General features: G+C 45.7%; 1 protein-coding gene across 5 annotated transcripts in view; it reads left to right on the top strand.

Annotated features, from left to right (window-relative positions):
• Positions 1-16948, top strand: part of NOL4 (nucleolar protein 4) — a 406127-nt gene that overhangs the window by 221629 nt on the left and 167550 nt on the right. The window lies entirely within an intron of this gene.

Here is a 16948-nt window from a genome sequence, read left to right as displayed (position 1 = left end):
AAGCTGGAGTTCCTGCTGCGTGGGCGGTTCCACTGGGTAGGCATGAGGGGAACCATCGAGAGGTGGTGCAGAGACTGTGGCCCGTGCAACCTAAGAAGGAAGGACCGTGCCAGCCAGAAGACTCCCCTGCAGTCCATCGTCACCCGGCAGCCGTTGGAACTGGTAGCCTTGGATCATGTAAAACTGACCCCAAGCAGAAGTGGCTACGTCTACGCGTTAACCATTGTGGATCATTACTCCCGGTTCTTGGTTGTCGTCCCCGTTAAGGACTTAACGGCTCAAACAGCAGCTAGAGCCTTCCAGCAGCACTTCTGCCGCCCACACGGGTACCCGGACCAAGTGCTGACGGACCAGGGACCTGCCTTTGAAGCGGAGGTCTTCCAGGAATTCTGCAATCTGTATGGCTGCCGGAAGATAAGGACGACACCCTATCATCCGCAAACTAATGGACTTTGTGAGAAAATGAACCAGGTGGTAATGGATCTCCTGAAAACGTTGCCCCTGGAAGAACGCAGTCTGTGGCCTGAGAAGCTGCCCGATCTGGTGGACCTATACAACCACATCCCGGTAGGTTCCACCAACTGTACCCCGGCTTACCTAATGAGGGCGAGACCTGGTAAGTTACCTGTTGACCTGGAAATGGGAGTCCTGACACCCGAGGACACTTCACCGGAGGCAGACTGGGACACAGAGAGGCAGCAGCAGTACCGGAAAGTACAGGAGAGCGTGGAGCGAAGTCTCTGTCAGGCTAGGGAAAGACAAGAGAAAACTTACAACCAGTATGCTCCCGCTGTTCCCCTGGTACCTGGAGAGCAGGTCTTGAAGAGGAAAAGACGGCTCCACAAGTTGGACGACCAGTGGGAGAAGGACCCGTACACCGTACTGCCCTCAAGCCACGAGAACCCGAAAGTCTGTACCATCAGTAAAGACGGAGGGGAGACCATAGCCATTGTATCCCGGGATCACCTGAAGAAGTGTCCTGAACAGCTACGGAACCCTGAAGAGGAACAAGAAGACCATCGACCCGTAGAGGAAAGGGAAGATATGGTTAGTACTGTGCTCGGAGACTTCCCTCGGTCCTGGACTCAAGTCAATGGTGCAGTTGTGGTACCCATCCTCACGTTCCTCCAACCAGCATCCCAAGTGCCTACGGAGCAACAGGTAGAGCTGGAAGAGCAGCCGGTCCAGGAGGCAGAAGACTCCACACAAGCAGAACAGGAGGATCAACCCTCTGCTTATAGTGAGCCTGCCGTACCCCTAGTGAGCCAAAGAGCCGATAGACAGCTGCCCAGTTTACCCTTGACAGCTCCTACACCCTGTAGTTCAGGGCTAGACAGTCAGCTCCGTAGGTCCACTAGGGCCACTAGAGGCCAGTTACCCGCACGTTGGAGGATTTGAAGTGTATAAACTGTTTTATTTGTGGTTACCTGTTTTTCTTGTTGCTTGTGTATAATTATGTGTTTCTAGTTATTTATAGGAGTCCTTGGTGGATTTACCGGGAATCCTTGTACATGGTTGGAGCGTAACCTAGGAATGGACTAAAGACTGTTAAGGACTCGGGGCAGGACAGACCCCTACCTGGTTACGTCTCCCTGTTTTGGTGAAATGGACACCTTGCTTTTCTTCAAAAACTGCACCCGGTTGCGGACACGCCGTGACCATCTTTATATGTTTTTCTTATTGTACTATTATTGTTTATACCTTGTTATGTTTAAAAATATGTTTAGTCCCGGAGTACTAAATTTCACTAGGGGGGAATGTGGCACCCCAGGGGTCTGGTTTCCACAGTAACAGCAATGTTATGTCTGAGAGCAGGTGGGAGGTCTCTTGGTCAGGAATCCTATGCATGCCACACCTCCTGCCCAGTCCTGGGAGGGGAAGGACTTCCCCTATATAAACCTAGGGCTGAGGCAGGGTTAGTGAGTAGAGAAGAAGTAGAGACAGAGAAGAGAAGCAGATATAGGAAAAGAACATCAGGAGCTCTGTGGGAGCAGTGCTATAAGGAGTCAGGGGCTGGCAGCTGCAGAGCTCGCCCTGACTGAGAAGCTATCACCGGACCCGGAGTCCGAGGCTGTGGGGACTAATCTTTACCCAGCAGCAGAAACCGCCCGGCAGGGGATTTCAGGTCCTCTGGCCAAGAAACCCGAAGGCACGGTCACACGCGTGGGACCAGCACCGCCGTCGTGGAGCGAACGCCACTAGAAGGCCCCGAGTCACCGGCCATACGGGTGAGCACCACACGGTACACTCAGGGACGTGGGCTACTTATACCCGCCTCTAGCAAGGTAGCCAGAAGAGTACAGTCAGTTTGGGAGGCCTACAACTCCGCCTGGCCAGGGGAGATCCCATCTGCTCAAGGACTGACCAGGCCCCGATCGCTAGCCAGTACTCCGGGAGGGTCTATCTTTATCACCAGTAAAGACCCTGAATTACACCGCATCGTCTCTGAGTGATTCCTGCTACCCCATCATCCACGTCGGCTGCCCTGAGGCCATACCCCTCCCGTTGGGGGTGATACTATCACGCTGCACAATCCTACCACCGGCCTCAGCGGTCTGCCCTGCAGCGGCAGCTCCTTCGCTGCATTCAACGGGTGGCGTAGTCGTCCAACATCTACCGCTAATACAGCGCCACTTAGTCTGACTCCCTGGGCACGGACCGGGTCACCGCCACGAGACTACAACCCTCAACAGATCCGGCTCCGGATAAGCTCCCGCGTGCGCAACGCTGCGCGACACAGGCCCAGGGGTGCGTCACTTGCATAGTGGTCCATCTCCCACTGTGCAAGAGCGCGCACTTGATCTCCAGTCCAGACTGCCACTCTGGCTTCTTTCCATGTTGTCTGCTTTGCTTTGCTCTTGCTGTTTAGGGCGACGCCCGCTGAACTTCCTGTTTCTTGTAGCTGCTGCTGACACTCCCCTGATGCGTCCTCAGCCTATTGCTGTCTGTCACCTGGTATTTAACCCAGCTCCTCCTTGGAATTCTTGCCTGAGCATCTTGTTCTGTCTGTTGGCTTCTTGTCACTGATGTGCCAGGTCCTGTCTATGTTTCCTGCCTTGCGGTATCAGTTCCCGTGTCTGAACTGTGTCCTGTCTGTGTACTCTAGCCAGCTGTCTGTCTGCCTTCCTGGAGGCTGTATTTCCAGGCCTGTCTGAACACGCTCCTAGCCTGTTCGTCTCGCCCTCTGGGGGCCGCATACCCAGACTCGCTCCTGTATTTGTTGCAGTACAGTTCCTGTCTGAACTGTCTCCTAGCTTCCTTCCTGTTTTGTCTTTATGTCCGTTTGTTCCCTTTTTCTGCAGTGTCTGAACCAGCACTTGGCTTTACCTAGGCTCGTTCCTGCATTTTGTTGCAGTAACTGTTCTTGTCTGAACTGTCTCCTAGCTTCTTACCTGTTTTGTCTTTATGTCCGTTTGTTCCCTTTTTCTGCAGTGTCTGAACCAGCACTTGGCTTTACCTAGGCTCGTTCCTGCATTTTGTTGCAGTAACTGTTTTTGTCTGAACTGTCTCCTAGCTTCTTACCTGTTTTGTCTTTATGTCCGTTTGCTCCCTTTTTCTGTAGAGTCTGAACCTGCACCTAACTTCTACTCGTTGTCATTGTACTTCCGTTTGTGAGTTGGAGTCCTTTCGCTACTTCTTTGCAAGTACCTTGTGTGTATCTGGTTCTGCCTTTCTTTTCCAGTCTGTTCCGTGTGAACAGAGCTCTGTCCCCTTTGCTTTGTCTTTGTTTACCTCTTCGGCAATTTATCTCAGCCCTGTCCACCGCGTCTGCAGTTTCGCTCTGCTCAGCCTTGTCCACCGCGTCTGCGGTTTCGCTCTGCTCAGCCTTGTCCACCGCGTCTGCGGTTTCGCTCTGCTCAGCCTGGTCCACCGCGTCTGCGGTTTCGCTCTGCTCAGCCTTGTCCACTGCGTCTGCGGTTTCGCTCTGCTCAGCCCTGTCAACCGCATCTGCGGTTTCGCTCTGCTCAGCCCTGTCCACCGCGTCTGCGGTTTCGCTCTGCTCAGCCTTATCCACCGCGTCTGCGGTTTTGCTCTGCTCAGCCTTGTCCACCGCGTCTGCGGTTTCGCTCTGCTCAGCCTTGTCCACCGCGTCTGCGGTTTCGCTTTGCTCAGCCCTGTCTACCGCGTCTGCGGTTTCGCTCTGCTCAGCCTTGTCCACCGCGTCTGCGGTTTCGCTCTGCTCAGCCCTGTCCACCACGTCTGCGGTTTTGCTCTGCTCAGCCCTGTCCACCGCGTCTGCGGTTTCGCTCTGCTCAGCCTTGTCCACCGCGTCTGCGGTTTCGCTCTGCTCAGCCTTGTCCACCGCGTCTGCGGTTTCGCTCTGCTCAGCCTTGTCCACCGCGTCTGCGGTTTCGCTTTGCTCAGCCCTGTCTACCGCGTCTGCGGTTTTGCTCTGCTCAGCCTTGTCCACCGCGTCTGCGGTTTCGCTCTGCTCAGCCTTGTCTACCGCGTCTGCGGTTTCGCTCTGCTCAGCTTTGTCTACCGCGTCTGCGGTTTCGCTCTGCTCAGCCTTGTCTACCGCGTCTGCGGTTCTGCTCTGCTCAGCCTTGTCTACCGCGTCTGCGGTTTTGCTCTGCTCAGCTTTGTCCACCGCGTCTGCGGTTTCGCTCTGCTCAGCCCTGTCTACCGCGTCTGCGGTTTCGCTGTGCTCAGCCTTGTCTACTGCACCTGCGGTTTCGCTTTACTCTGTTTGATTACCGCATCTGCGGCTCTGAACTCGTCTCCCAGTCTGTACTGGACCCTACCCAGCCTGCGCTCTAGCCTGCCTGTTCCTGTATTCCCCGGTGTGGGTCAACAGCCGTGTCCGGAGTCTGACCTGGAGTAGACCCTGGTCCCTCTGCTCGGTTCCTCCCTGGTGCAATGGCGTCGTATGCCGTCGTGCGACCTTGGTCGGATCGAGCAGATACTTAGTTACCCCCCTCCAGGCACTCTCCAGTTCATGGCACAGTGGAACCACTAAACACGCACACGCCAGTCAGTCCGGGCGTGTGCATTACAGCTGTATTGTTGCACTGTCTACCTGTGAGATGGAAGCTGAGAGGAACCTGCAGATGTGTCAGTTATAATCACACACAGCTCTGCAGTGAGATCAGAGAGTAAATATTTTGCCACTAAAAATGCTGTTTTATGTAAAATTATAGTAAACAAAAAAAGTACATGTTTGGCATCACCGCATCCGTAATGACCCAAGCTGTAAAACCATACCTCAAAGAGGACTTTAACATTGATGGCCTATCCTTAGGATAGGTCATCAATGTCTGATCGGTGGGGGTGTGACACCCATCGGCCCCTTCGATCAGCTGTTCCCAGTGTGGGCGGCGTCTGGAACTTCTCAGTTATGAAGGTGCACTGCACAGCTCTGACGAAGGAATAGTGGTCACGGCCGGGCACAGCACATCTACCTCCTATTGATTTGAATGGGGGCGGATGTACAGTACCCAGCTGTGGCCACTATATAATCGACAGACTGTGACTGAGCAGTTCCGACCGCCACCGACACTGGGATCACACCTCTACAGATCAGAGATTGATGACTTATCCTAAGGATACACCATCAATGTTAAAGTCCCAGACAACCCCTTAAACTGATACGATGAATACCATTTAAAATATATATATAACATTCCAATAACATTCCAAGAATGTTCAAAAGATTATCAAAAGGTCGTATAGAAATTTTTTTCCATGTGCGGTCCATTTACCCGGCCAAGTTTGAGACCTCTGACCTATAACGATAGTAGTTACATTTTGTTCACAGGCTCTTTTCATACTTCCCATTAATTTTTATGGGAATCGTACAAGCAGCACAATGCAGCTATACTCGGTTGTTTCATAACCCCAATTCTGGCTGAAGATATTCCAGTCTCAGCATTGAATGACAGGAATGGGAATAACCCTTTAATGCATTTGATGTATCTTATCAACAAAAAGTACTCATATCTTGGGCTACAACTGTGATGACTGATGATTTCTACGAATAACTACTGATTTTTTGGTCCATTATTTTTAAGAATTATCCGACCCTCTAGCATAAGAAGAAAAAAAAACAACATTTAGGTTTTGATGAGACTGTACCATAACATGGCTATCCCACTGAATTTGTTTCTTGATTATTACCTCTATTATAATGTACAGCTGTTTTCCAAAGATCTCGGCCATGAGCGCCTGACCAAGTGTGTGCAGTAGTTAAATTTCAGGAAAGGAGTTAACTCCTAACATCCCAGTCAGGTCTCACTATACAGCAATTACTTGTTCACCTCCCTCTCGGCTCCTGACAAGGCTCTTATCACTCATGTAGGATGACAATATCCTTAAGCCCCCGTCTCACATAGCGAGATCGCTAGCGAGATCGCTGCTGTGTCACGGTTTTGGTGACTCACCAGCGACCTCACCAGCGATGTCGCTATGTGTGACACTTTGCAACGATCAGGCCCCTGCTGTGAGGTCGCTGATCGTTGCAAAGTGTCCTGGACCATTTTTTGGTCGTTGGCCTCCCGCTGGCCAGCACACATCGCTGTGTGTGACCAGCGGGACCAACGATCTGGCTGGTAACCATGGTAAATATCGGGTTACTAGGGGCACGCGCGCACTTAGTAACCCGCTGTTTACCATAGATACCACTCTGCTACGGTGAGCGGAGGCTCCAGCGCACCGTAGCAGAGTGGTATCCATGGTAAACAGCGGGTTACTAGGGGCACACGCGCACTTAGTAACTCGATATTTACCATAGTTACCAGCCTGCTCCTGCTTAAGCAGCAGGCTGGTAACGGGAGCAGGACATCGTGGAACGATTCTTTCCACGATATCGCTGCTCCCCTCATCGCTGGTGAGCCTGCCTGTTTGACAGCTCACCAGCGATGTATTAGCGATGCAGCAACGATCCCTGACAGGTCGTATCGTTGTCGGGATCGCTGCTGCATCGCTTAGTGTGACGGGGCCTTTACACACAGGGCAGTTATCAGAGCAGCTCTCCTACACTGTGTCACTTTCCTGAGACTTTTGCTTGTTCAAATGCAGAGTTATCTCAATATGTAAATATAGTGGTAAACAGTGTAGACTCAGAACAAACAATGACAGACTGTGTAGTAGCAGAATGAAACTACTCACCAGAACTGTCACTCAAGGAGTGCCCCCCCCAAGCAACCAGGAAGTAAGGAGACTGCAAAACTGTGAGCTGCTTAAGAGACAACTCGAAAATACCCCCTTTAACTGTATGTATGTAATTTTAACAGCTTTGTGACCCCTGACCCAGAGTTACTGAAAATTCTTATATGACTATCCTGGTTAGCAAATAACTCTGTATAAAGAAAGTGAGCAACACATGGGCACATACGTTTGGCAAAGTTTGTGAAAATATGTAAAAGTTTCTAAAATGCTATGGTTAAACAGAATTAAGCAGGTCAAGGTAAAACAGTGCTGCGCTAATGCTGATTAGGCGAAAGTTTTGTGGTATGCTGGTCTACAAGATTGGCATGCAACCATAATCTAATGTACTGACATCCGGAATGTTCAGAAAAATCACTTTGTGTTTCATTCTGACGACTGATTGTTACGTTTTGCTCTCATTCAAGGTTAAGAGTGCCAGATACAATCAAAGCTTTTTTTGTGGTTCCATTTAAAGGTACATACAGTACAGACCAAAAGTTTGGACACACCTTCTCATTTAAACATTTTTCTGTATTTTCATGACTATGAAAATTGTACATTCACACTGAAGCCATCAAAACTATGAATTAACACATGTGGAATTATATACTTAACAAAAAAGTGTGAAACAACTGAAAATATGTTTTATATTCTAGGTTCTTCAAAGTAGCCACCTTTTGCTTTGATGACTGCTTTGCACACTCTTGGCATTCTCTTGATGAGCTTCAAGAGGTAGTCAGCGGAAATAGTCTTCCAACAATCTTGAAGGAGTTCCCAGAGATGCTTAGCACTTGTTGGCCCTTTTGCCTTCACTCTGTGGTCCAGCTCACCCCAAACCATCACGATTGGGTTCAGGTCTGGTGACTGTGGAGGCCAGGTCATCTGGCGTAGCACCCCATCACTCTCCTTCTTGGTCAAATAGCCCTTACTCAGCCTGGAGGTGTGTTTGGGGTCATTGTCCTGTTGAAAAATAAATGATGGTCCAACTAAACGCAAACCGGATGGAATAGCATGCCGCTGCAAGATGCTGTGGTAGCCATGCTGGTTCAGTATGCCTTCAATTTTGAATAAATCCCCAACAGTGTCACCAGCAAAGCACCCCCACACCATCACGCCTCCTCCTCCATGCTTCACGGTGGGAACCAGGCATGTAGAGTCCATCCGTTCACCTTTTCTGCGTCACACTAAGACACGGTGGTTGGAACCAAAGATCTCAAATTTGGACTCATCAGACCAAAGCACAGATTTCCACTGGTCTAATGTCCATTCCTTGTGTTCTTTAGCCCAAACAAGTCTCTTCTGCTTGTTGCCTGTCCTTAGCAGTGGTTTCCTAGCAGCTATTTTACCATGAAGGCCTGCTGCACAAAGTCTCCTCTTAACAGTTGTTGTAGAGATGTGTCTGCTGCTAGAACTCTGTGTGGCATTCACCTGGTCTCTAATCTGAACTGCTGTTAACCTGCGATTTCTGAGGCTGGTGACTCGGATAAACTTATCCTCAGAAGCAGAGGTGACTCTTGGTCTTCCTTTCCTGGGGCGGTCCTCATGTGAGCCAGTTTCTTTGTAACGCTTGATGATTTTTGCAACTGCACTTGGGGACACTTTCAAAGTTTGCCCAATTTTTCGGACTGACTGACCTTAATTTCTTAAAGTAATGATGGCCACTCGTTTTTCTTTACTTTGCTGCTTTTTTCTTGCCATAATACAAATTCTAACAGTCTATTCAGTAGGACTATCAGCTGCGTATCCACCAGACTTCTGCACAACACAACTGATGGTCCCAACCCCATTTATAAGGCAAGAAATCCCACTTATTAAACCTGACAGGGCTCACATGTGAAGTGAAAACCATTTTCCGGTGACTACCTCTTGAAGCTCATCAAGAGAATGCTAAGAGTGTGCAAAGCAGTCATCAAAGCAAAAGGTGGCTACTTTGAAGAACCTAGAATATAAGACATATTTTCAGTTGTTTCACACTTTTTTGCTAAGTATATAATTCCACATGTGTTAATTCATAGTTTTGATGCCTTCAGTGTGAATGTACAATTTTCATAGTCATGAAAATACAGAAAAATCTTTAAATGAGAAGGTGTGTCCAAACTTTTGGTCTGTACTGTACGTATCTCAATTCCTTTCTAAATACTGCTGTTGCGGAGATCCGCTGATCCCTGGTCCACAAAATACAAAATATTGCCTATTATCCAATAGGGGATTAATATACTGCACAGTATATAAATGCTATTAACAAATTGTCATTTGACAAAAAATATCCCATTTTAGCTGAGTTAAACTAAATCTTAAAGGGGTGGTCCGAAGTACAAATTAATTCTCATTCTAAATCCCTATCTATTTAATGTCTTAATCTAAACAATTTTCTAATATACTTGAATGAAAAAATCCCTAACTACACTAATTGCTTTACTTTTTTTTTCCTACTTCCTTTTTGATGACACTTCATTTGAGATTCCCATTGCATCCTGGGATACTCAATCAAAGTATCATCATGGGGCAGAGGCTGCTGTCACTGCTACAGCCTCTGCCCTCTCACGGAAACAAAGCATCATCAGTGAGCTTCATTTCAGGGGCTGGGCTAGTCCCTGGGTAATGTGGACTGTGCGATGTGCACAAGGACAGCACTCTCTCTCGCTGGCTCATATAAGTAGTAACGAGCAAGCAACAGAGTGCACTGTCAGTAGTCTCCTTGAAAAGTTTTGTCATGACTGGCGTCATCAGGGAGGAGAGGAATTTAAATACAATGACGGCTCAAGTCCAAAAATGGGATGGCCCTCTGGTCTAGACCACAGCAATGGTCCAGAGTTTGAGATCCCCTCTAATAGGACATTTGGGCAGGGGTTGTCTTCAAGAGACAACACCTTTAAGCATCATCAGCTTATTTGTTTAGCATATGCTTCAATGAATTCCATCTGTCAGTCATCTGTCAACCACAGATTTCCATGTTAAAAAAAAAAAGCTTTCATGTTTAACGTATACATTTTTTTTTACTGGATGGCTGTGATGAATGCCATCTAATGGCCATCTGTCATCCACAAACTCTCTTGTTAATCAATATATACTTTTAAAAGTATACCTTTTTGCTGGTTGGTGAGGACAGTCACCAAACTAAAGAACGGAGATCATAAATTCCCAGTGTGAATAGACTTAGTGACACATGTGCACTATTGTGTCTTTCAGTCTCCATAAGCTGATTGCAGTAGTCTTGTTATCTGAGGCTGTCCTACAGACCTTGAATTCGAATGTAGGGCATATAACCCTCATTCTGGCGTTTGTTGAGGTCTCTGCGGTTGGACACCCACCAATCTAGCAGTTATCATTGGTCATGCCTATGTCTACTTCCTTCAGTTACTCTGTGTTCACAGGCAAAGCTTTCGTTGATTCCAGAGCTGCAGAGAAGTTTGACTTTTCTCTGGCTAAAAGGCTGAAAATTCCTTTTGTTTCTTAGCGATCGCCTCTGAAGCTAATATCCGCGGATAACTCCACAATTCCTTGTGGTTGGATCCAATTCCAAACTAAAAAAGTGACTTTTCTGATTGGAGCACTACACATTGAGGAATTTTTTTTAGTTTTGACACTTTCTGATGCATCTTTGCTTTTGCAACTTCCGTGGCTAAGGATACATGCTCCAAGCATTGCTTGGTTGTCTGACCCGATTGTCCAGGGAAGATGATTTTGCTTTTGCAATTGCCTCAAAGCTCTACCTCATCCACCTTTTCTGAAACTCTGCCCTGTCTATATTGTTTCCAAGGTGCCTGCTTCTTAAAATTACTTTGCAGATGTCTTTTGTAAGTAGAAGGCCGAAACACTACCTCCACATCAGCCATTCCCTTCTTCTAGGTTCTAAAACACCCAGAGGGAAAATTTATCCTCTTTCTCTCCCTGAGACTGAAGTGAAGTCCACCTACATTAAAGAAAATGTGGAAAGGGGGTCTGTCCAAAAATCTTCTTCTGCTGCCAGTACAGGCTTCTTTGTAAAAAAGAAAACATTTTTCAGAGTCAATGCATAGATGTGTTCCAGCACTTTGTTAATAATATATTTTGGGATGTCCTGTACCAGTACATTCTAGTCTATCTGGATGACATCTTAATCTTTTCCAGAGACCTAGACTCTCACCATCTTCATGTTTGCTCCATTCTGAAGAGGCTTTGGGAAAATAATGTTTATACTAAGTTGAAGAAATGTCTAATGAATTGTTGTTCCTTGGATACATCATCTTATCTGAAGGTTTGCATATGGACACAAAAATATACAATTAGAGTATTGTTGCTAAAAATTGACTCCCAAGTTGTTCTGCCAATTCCAGATTGTTCAGCAAATGAATCTGGTCACTTTCCATCCGAAGTGGTCTCCCACATTAAAAAATCCTAATGCCTTTCATATCTCCTTACTTCGTCCTCTGGTCCTCAGCAAATTCTCTTCTATAGTCAGCAAAGTTCCTGCTTCTGCCTCTGATCCAGACTGTGAGTATGAGATCAACCAAATTCTGTACTGTAAGAAAATACATCGAAAACCTATCTACTTGATAGACTGGAAGGAATACAGTGCTGAGGAGAGATGCAAAGTACCCAAACAGGATATTAATGCTCCAGTCTTGTTTAAGAAATTTCATTCCAAGCAATGTTCTTTCTTCTGTTAATTACTCTTTTGGGAGGGGCCCTAAAAGAGGGGGTACTGTTACGCATCTTTTACATCATCTGTGAAGGGCTTTGCTGCCTTCTCCTATGGCTACCACCCTCTGTGGTGCTTCATGTTGGTTCTTACAAGTGACGTGGTGTTCCTTAGTAACATAAATTCCCAATGTCTTTTATGGCCCACTTAGACACACCTCTGTGTCTGAGTATCGAGTCAGTAATGTGTTCAGTTCCAATTGTTTTGGAGTTTGCCACGTTACAGTTTCTTGTGTTGCTGTAATTTTCTCAGACTCGTGTGGTTTCTATAATCTGCTTCAACTGCTCCACAGAATAAATATAGCCCATCATTTGCTACCTGCTGATTTACCTATTGTTTGCTGTAAGCATTTTGAACCATTTCTTAGAGACTGTTCATAGTACACTGCAATCATCTTTACAGATTCCCGTGCTTCCTACTACTAGCTTCTTCTGCTTCACAAGCCTGCACATTAATCAATCAGTTGTTGTAATCATTATGAATTGTGTCAGTGTGCCATTGCCTTCGGTTTGTGTGTCCACCCTGACCTGTGATTTTATGAATCCACCTCACCAGGTAAGTCCCAACAGTGGTAACCCGTTATTACTTGAATATTCATTTAAAGCAATCCAAAGGTTATGAGTAGACAAATTGTTCTGTTTTAGGTCATCCTTTTTTTATTTACAATTTTGCCTTTTCTTTAGTTCTGAGTCTCCACTGTCTGTTATTGTATGCAGTGCTGACATCGTGTCAACAGCACTGCAGCCAATCAGTGAGCTCAGCGGCTCTGAGCAGCTCATAATATCAACTCGGGCAGAGCCACTGAGTCAAGTTATTGTCTGCAGTGCTGTCTATGTGATGTCAGTGCCGCAGACAATCACAGACAACAGTGAAAACTCAGCACTCACCACTTACAGACTGCGTCTTGCTGCCTGTCTGAATTACACTAATACGCTCGAAAATGATGTACAACAGAGCACACTGTGATTCCGACTGCATCATTATGGCCCCCTCACTGCATATGACCGAATCCCATTTTGTAGGGGTTTGACCATATGCTCCAATGGAGCCAAAGAGTACAGGGGCAAACGTGATGTGAACTCTGCCGTATCCCCAGAGTTAGAGAGACATAGGTTCTGAGCTGACCCTGTCACTGCCATCATCTGTACTCCAAATGAGTACATTCTGATATCAACAAATACTAACAGCAGGCAAATAGACTGGAGAAAAGCAGGGATTTGAAAGACACTTGCATGCATTTTAGACAAATCCTGTAATAAAGTGATTGCAAAGTTTCATAATTTTCATAAATTTAGTTACTCTTTAAAGTGTTGACCACATTATCTTTATTTTACCATATGTGTTTGGGACATGATTTTGTGACACTTACTAATATGTAAGTATTACAGGTTCCCCTTCTGTATTTGTTAGTGCAGCCTTCCTCACAGACTGCATTGCTCTCCTGTACTCAAAATGTCTGCTATGGAGAAGGGTGAGACCAGACCTGTCCATCAGCTGGTAAACAGATTTTCCAATTGAAGTGCTTATCAGTTGGAGGAGGCTGATGGACATGTCTGGTCCCATGCTCCACCATCAGCAGACATTTTGTGGTCAGTAGAACTATACAGTCTGTGAGTGAGGTGGCACTTTCAAGAGCAGGAGGAGAACCTGTAGTACTTATATATTAGTAAAATCATGTTACCAACATATTTGTCAAAATAAAGATAAAGTTGCCAACCACTTCAATGTTTCTGTTTATTTAGAAAATACTTTATTAATAATTTGAACTGTGATGCTTATAATGTCTATCGGCATTCATAACATAAGTTGTTATTTTCACCTCAGCCAATGTCGTCTCAACCACCAGTCTTAATTAAAGAATTCAGGAAAGTAGCATTGTACAGTAAATTATTCTAAATCACTCAGGAAGACTACAGGTCAGTGTTTGGCAAACAGATCACCTTGAACCAATCTAATTCATAGTTTCAATAATTTCCTTCATAAATTTGTATTAGATGCTCAGAATTCTGGATCCCTGGTAACTCAGCTACAAATTATACATCTTGTATGGTACTAAAGTACTGAACATGTTAAAATAAACAGTCTCAAAAGGAGTAGTAAAGTGCAAGAACAAACTGTATTATTGCAAAAAAGCCCATATATATATATTACATATACACACATGCACTCACACACTGTATATACATTGTAGGAAATCCAGCTAGGACAGTGTTAAATCCAAGCACTTCAGAGACTGATTCGATGCACCTGGCTAGCTAAGACTATAACCAGGTCATGTGTTCACTGGAGGCTGTCAGCTGGGGGCAATGAGTGGGTTGTGTTGTTTTGGAGCTGGAGAGATACAAGGCAGAATCTCTCTGAGAGGAGCCTGCACAGGTCGTGTTCACCAAACTTCAAGTATCATTGATTGCTACGGACAATAGCCAGTTTGTGCGATCGAACTGGGACTATCTCAGCCATGTCTGAGACACCAATGAATGTGAGCCCAGTGAGCCTGAAGCAGGACTTCAATTACCATCTGGTTGAGACCCTGTTATTGCTGTGCCTTCATTGAAAAGGGACTGTGATTTTTGTTAGTACGTACAGTACAGACCAAAAGTTTGGACACGCCTTCTCATTTAAAGATTTTTCTGTATTTTCATGACTTTGAAAATTATACATTCACACTGAAGGCATCAAAACTATGAATTAACACATGTGGAATTATATACTTAACAAAAAAGTGTGAAACAGCTGAAAATATGTCTTATATTCTAGGTTCTTCAAAGTAGCCACCTTTTGCTTTGATGACTGCTTTGCACACTCTTGTCATTCTCTTGATGAGCTTCAAAAGGTAGTCACCGGAAATGGTCTTCCAACAGTCTTGAAGGAGTTCCCAGAGATGCTTAGCACTTGTTGGCCCTTTTGCCTTCACTCTGCGGTCCAGCTCACCCCAAACCATCTCGATTGGGTTCTGGTCTGGTGACTGTGGAGGCCAGGTCATCTGGCGTAGCACCCCATCACTCACCTTCTTGGTCAAATAGCCCTTACACTGCCTGGAGGTGTGTTTGGGGTCATTGTCCTGTTGAAAAATAAATGATGGTCCAACTAATCGGAAACCGGATGGAATAGCTTGCCGCTGCAAGATGCTGTGGTAGCCATGCCTTCAATTTTGAATAAATCCACAACAGTGTCACCAGCAAAGCACCCCCACACCATCACACCTCCTCCTCCATGCTTCATGGTGGGTACCAGGCATGCAGAGTCCATCCGTTCACCTTTTCTGCGTCACACAAAGACACGGTGGTTGGAACCAAAGATCTCAAATTTGGACTCATCAGACCAAAGGACAGATTTCCACTGGTCTAATGTCCATTCCTTGTGTTCTTTAGCCCAAACAAGTCTCTTCTGCTTGTTGCCTGTCCTTAGCATTGGTTTCCTAACAGCTATTTTACCATGAAGGCCTGCTGCACAAAGTCTCCTCTTAACAGTTGTTGTAGAGATGTGTCTGCTGCTAGAACTCTGTGTGGCATTGACCTGGTCTCTAATCTGAGCTGCTGTTAACCTGCGGTTTCTGAGGCTGGTGACTCGGATAAACTTATCCTCAGAAGCAGAGGTGACTCTTGGTCTTCCTTTCCTGGGGCGGTCCTCATGTGAGCCAGTTTCTTTGTAGCGCTTGATGGTTTTTGCAACTGCACTTGGGGACACATTCAAAGTTTGCCCAATTTTTCGGACTGACTGACCTTCATTTCTTAAAGTAATGATGGCCACTCATTTTTCTTTACTTAGCTGCTTTTTTCTTGCCATAATACAAATTCTAACAGTCTATTTAGTAGGACTATCAGCTGTGTATCCACCTGACTTCTGCACAACACAACTGATGGTCCCAACCCCATTTATTAGGCAAGAAATCCCACTTATTAAACCTGACAGGGCACACCTGTGAAGTGAAAACCATTTCTGGTGACTACCTCTTGAAGCTCATCAAGAGAATGCCAAGAGTGTGCAAAGCAGTCATCAAAGCAAAAGGTGGCTACTTTGAAGAACCTAGAATATAAGACATATTTTCAGTTGTTTCACACTTTTTTGTTAAGTATATAATTCCACATGTGTTAATTCATAGTTTTGATGCCTTCAGTGTGAATGTACAATTTTCAAAGTCATGAAAATACAGAAAAATCTTTAAATGAGAAGGTGTGTCCAAACTTTTGGTCTGTACTGTATGTTCCGGGAAAAGGTCGTTGTCCTTTAAAGACCTAAGAGTTTATGGAGTTGAATAAACCTCACACTGTTTGACAAGAGATTCCAGTGCCTGTGTGAACTCTAGTGCCTACCTGAGAGCGTGAATCCCTAATATATATATATATATATATGTATATATATATATATATATATATATATATATATATAACTCCCTCTGCCTTTTGAATAGCCAGTACAATGGCGGAGAGGTTTACAGTACACTTTGCAACATTATAGTTAGAATCCACATCCATTCATTCACAATAGCTTTGCTGAGGTCAAGCACTGATGATGGATGATACATTATGGATACTAATCAGGGTCCCAGCTCATCCCATAGTTGTTCAACTGGTTTAGTTCAGAGCTTTGTGAGGTAGGTCAATTAACTTCTTTAACACTAAATTCAGCAAAATATTAGTAGCACACAGTTCCCTGGAATGGCATACTGTAACACTTACATTTTCTTAAGGTGTTTACATTAATAGAACTTACTAACATTCTTTATTTAAGAAAGCTCCACAATAGCGAGATTCCTCTTATGACCTCGGGTCACAGCCGCTCCACTTCTACTTCTGACCTGATACAAGGGAGAGCTTCCTCCTCTTCTCTGTATGAGTGATGGCTTGTGATGGGTATGCAATGACAGTTCAATATATCAAAAGAAGGGGTTGAGATAACTAATAAACCTCCTACACTGACAGCGCTGGTCAAGTGCCAACATAGGCGGAAGAAAGCCCTCTCCTATGTTGGGACCAATACAGAATGGGTCCTGGGTTCAAATTCCACCAAGGACAACATCTGTAACATCTGTATGTTCTCCCCGTGTGTTTCCTCCGGGTTCTCCGGGTTCCTCCCACACTCCAAAGACAACCTGATAGGGAATCTAGATTGTGAGCCCCA

This window comes from Phyllobates terribilis, unplaced genomic scaffold, assembly GCF_046119375.1.
Source record: "Phyllobates terribilis strain yellow unplaced genomic scaffold, ASM4611937v1 Scaffold_4__5_contigs__length_816908805, whole genome shotgun sequence".
Classification (NCBI taxonomy): domain Eukaryota; kingdom Metazoa; phylum Chordata; class Amphibia; order Anura; family Dendrobatidae; genus Phyllobates; species Phyllobates terribilis.
Note: the sequence above shows the minus strand (reverse complement) of the source record. Positions and strands in the feature narration are given on the sequence as shown.